This window comes from Arachis ipaensis, chromosome B1, assembly GCF_059453495.1.
Source record: "Arachis ipaensis isolate K30076 ecotype BB chromosome B1, ASM5945349v1, whole genome shotgun sequence".
NCBI classification, from domain to species: Eukaryota; Viridiplantae; Streptophyta; class Magnoliopsida; order Fabales; family Fabaceae; genus Arachis; species Arachis ipaensis.
Genome location: NC_142436.1, coordinates 51,672,801 through 51,676,852, shown reverse-complemented (window position 1 = coordinate 51,676,852; position 4,052 = coordinate 51,672,801). Strand labels below are relative to the sequence as shown.

General features: G+C 43.1%; 1 non-coding gene across 1 annotated transcript; it reads left to right on the top strand.

The window, feature by feature from the left end:
* The first annotated feature begins 3,659 nt into the window (after positions 1-3,659).
* LOC148576550 (small nucleolar RNA R71) lies at positions 3,660-3,767 on the top strand. The gene has a single exon (XR_015903086.1). It is a non-coding gene; the product is annotated as a small nucleolar RNA R71 (small nucleolar RNA).
* Positions 3,768-4,052: the final 285 nt, after the last annotated feature.

Sequence of the window (4,052 nt, the reverse complement as noted above, 5' to 3'; positions counted from 1 at the left end):
CTCTGTTGCTCCTCCCTCATAGCTCTTTGATCTTCTCTAATTTCGTGAAGGATGATGGAGTGCTCTTGATGTTCCACCCTTAATTGTCCCATGTTGGAACTTAATTCTCCTAGGGAGGTGTTGATTTGCTCCCAAAAATTCTGTGGAGGAAAGTGCATCCCTTGAGGCATCTCAGGGATTTCTTGGTGATGAGCTTCTTCATGCGTCTCTTGAGATCCATGAATAGGCTCTCTTGTTTGCTCCATCCTTTTCTTAGTGATGGGCTTGTCCTCATCAATGAGGATATCTCCCTCTATGTCAATCCCAGCCAAATTGCATAGATGGCGAATGAGGTGAGGAAAAGCTAACCTTGCCATAGTGGAGGACTTGTCAGCCACCTTGTAGAGTTCTTGAGGTATAATCTCATGAACCTCCACCTCTTCTCAATCATGATGCTATGGATCATGATGGCCCGGTCTATAGTAACTTCAGACCGGTTGCTAGTGGGAATGATTGAGCGTTGAATGAACTCCAACCATCCTCTAGCTACAGGCTTAAGGTCCAGTCTTCTCAGTTGAACCAGTTTTCCTTTTGAGTCAATCTTCCATTGAGCTCCTTCCACACATATGTCCATGAGGACTTGGTCCAACCTTTGATCAAAGTTGACTCTCCTTGTGTAGGGGCGTGCGTTCTCTTCCATCATTGGCAAGTTGAACGCCAACCTCACATTTTCCGGACTAAAATCTAAGTAATTCCCCCGAACCATGGTGAGATAATTCTTTGGGTTCGGGTTCTTACTTTGATCATGGTTCCTAGTGATCCATGCATTAGCATAGAACTCTTGAACCATTAGAATTCCGACTTGTTGGATAGGGTTTGTTAGAACGTCCTAACCTCTTCTTTGGATCTCATGTCGGATCTCTGGATACTCATTTTTCTTGAGTTTGAAAGGGACCTCGGGGATCACCTTCTTCTTGGCCACAACATCATAGAAGTGGTCTTGATGGGCTTTGGAGATGAATCTTTCCATCTCCCATGACTCGGAGGTGGAAGCTTTTGTCTTTCCTTTCTTCTTTCTAGAGGTTTCTCTGACCTTAGGTGCCATCAATGGTTATGGAAAAACAAAAAAAAGCTATGCTTTTACCGCACCAAACTTAGAATATTGCTCACCCTCGAGCAAAAGAAGAAAGAATAGTAGAAGAAGAAGATATGGAGGAGATGGAGGGATGTGTGTATTCGGCTATATGGGTGGGCTTGTGTGGGAAAGAGATTTAGAATTTTGAAGGTAGGTGGGGTTTATGAGGTAGGTTTATGGGGAAGAGTGGATGGATGTGAGTGGTGAATGGGTGATAGTGAAGAGAGCTTGAGGTGATTGGTGAAGGCTTTTGGGGAAAGGTGTTTATTGGGAAGAGAGGATGAACATTGAGAAGATGGAAGAGTATGAGTGGAGGTAGGTGGGGATCCTATGGGGTCCACAGATGCTGCGATGATCCTGTGGGATCCACAGATCCTGAGGTGTCAAGGAATTGCATCCCTGCACCAATTAGGCATGTAAAATGCCTTTGCATGCAATTCTGGCGTTTAAACGCCGAATTGGTGCTTGTTCTGGGCGTTCAGCACCCAGATGCAGCATGTTTCTGGCATTGAACGCCAGTTCTATGCTTGTTTCTGGCGTTCAGCGCCAGCTTTTCTCAGTGTGCATTCTTGGCATCTGAACGCCAGGATGCTGCTTGTTTTGGGCGTTCAACGCCAGATGCTCCTTACTGGCGTTTAAACGCCAGTAAGCCCTTCCTCCAGGGTGTGATTTTTCTTCTGCTGTTTTTGATTCTGTTTTTGATTTTTCTATTTATTTTGTGACTCCACATGATCATGAACCTAATAAAACATGAAAGAACAAGAAAAATAAAATTAGATAAATAAAAATTGGGTTGCCTCCTAACAAGCGCTTCTTTAATGTCAATAGCTTGATAGTAGGCTCTCATGGAGCCACACAGGTGATCAGGTCAATTTTATAGACTCCCAACACCAAACTTAGAGTTTGGATATGGGAGTTCAACACCAAACTTAGAGTTTGGCTGAGGCCTCCCAACACCAAACTTAGAGTTTGACTGTGGGGCCTTTAGTTGACTCTGTACTGAGAGAAGCTTACTGTGCCTCTTTTTCATATTTACAGAAGGATGTCCTTGAGTTTTAAACACAAGGGAGTCCTCATTCAATTGAAGGACTAGTTCACCTCTGTCAACATCAATCACAGTTCTTGCTGTTGCTAGGAAGGGTCTTCCAAGGATGATGGATTCATCCTCATCCTTCCCAGTATCTAGGATTATGAAATCAGTAGGGATGTAAAGGCCTTCAACCTTTACTAATATGTCCTCTACTTGTCCATAAGCCTATTTTCTGGAATTGTCTGCCATCTCTAATGAGATTTTAGCAGCTTGTACCTCAAAGATTCCCAGTTTTTCTATTACAGAGAGTGGCATGAGGTTTATCCCTGACCCAAGGTCACATAGAGCCTTCTCAAAGGTCATGGTGCCTATGGTCCAAGGTATTAGGAACTTTCCAGGATCCTGCTTCTTCTGATGCAATCTCAGTTGATCCAATGCATTTAGTTCATTGGTGAACAGGGGAGGTTCATCTCCCCAAGTCTCACTACCAAATAAATTAGCATTCAGCTTCATGATTACACCAAGGAACTTGGCAACTTGCTCTTCAATAACATCCTCATTCTCTTCAGAAGAAGAATACTCATCAGAGCTCATGAAGGGCGTAAGGAGGTTTAATGGAATCTCTATGGTCTCTAGATGAGCCTCAGAGTCCTTTGGTTCCTCAAAGGAAAACTCCTTGTTGATCACTGGACATCCCAGGAGGTCTTCCTCCTTGGGATTCACGTCCTCCCCTTCCTTCTTGGATTCGGCCATGATGGTTATATCAATGGCCTTGCACTCTCCTTTTGGATTTTCTTCTGTATTGCTTGGGAGAGCATTAGGAGGGGTTTCAGTGATCTTCTTACTCAGCTGGCCCACTTGTGCCTCCAAATTTCTAATGGAGGACCTTGTTTCATTCATGAAACTCAGAGTGGCCTTAGATAGATCAGAGACTAAGTTTGCAAAATTAGAGGTATTTTGTTCAGAGTTCTCTGTCTGTTGCTGAGTGGATGATGGAAAAGGCTTGCTATTGCTAAACCTGTTTCTTCCACCATTATTAAAGCCTTGTTGAGGTTTTTGTTGATCCTTCCATGAGAGATTTGGGTGATTTCTCCATAAGAGATTATAGGTGTTTCCATAGGGTTCACCCATGTAATTCACCTCTGCAATTGCAGGATTCTCAAGATCATAAGCTTCTTCTTCAGAAGATACCTCTTGAGTACTGTTGGATGCAGCTTGCATTCCATTCAGACTCTGAGAAATCATATTGACTTGCTGAGTCAATATTTTATTCTGAGCCAATATGGCATTCAGAGTATCAATTTCAAGAACTCCCTTCTTCTGAGGCGTTCCATTACTCACAGGATTCCTCTCAGAAGTGTACATGAACTGGTTATTAGCAACCATGTCAATGAGTTCTTGAGCTTCTGCAGGCGTTTTCTTTAGGTGAATGGATCCACCTGCAGAAGTATCCAATGACATCTTAGCTAATTCAGACAGACCATCATAGAATATATCCAGGATGGTCCATTCTGAAAGCATGTCAGAAGGACACTTTTTGGTCAGTTCCTTGTATCTCTCCCAAGCTTCATAGAGGGATTCACCTTCTCTCTGTCTGAAGGTTTGAACATCCACTCTAAGCTTACTCAGCTTTTGAGGAGGAAAGAACTTGGCTAAGAAAGCCTTGACAAGCTTATCCCAAGAGTTCAGGCTATCCTTAGGTTGAGAGTCCAACCATATTCTAGCTCTGTCTCTTACAGCAAACGGGAAAAGCATGAGCCTGTAGACTTCAGGATCTACTCCATTAGTCTTAACAGTGTCACATATCTGCAAAAATTCAGTTAAGAACTGAAAGGGATCTTCAGATGGAAGTCCATGAAACTTGCAGTTTTGTTGCATCAGAGAAACTAATTGAGGTTTAAGCTCAAA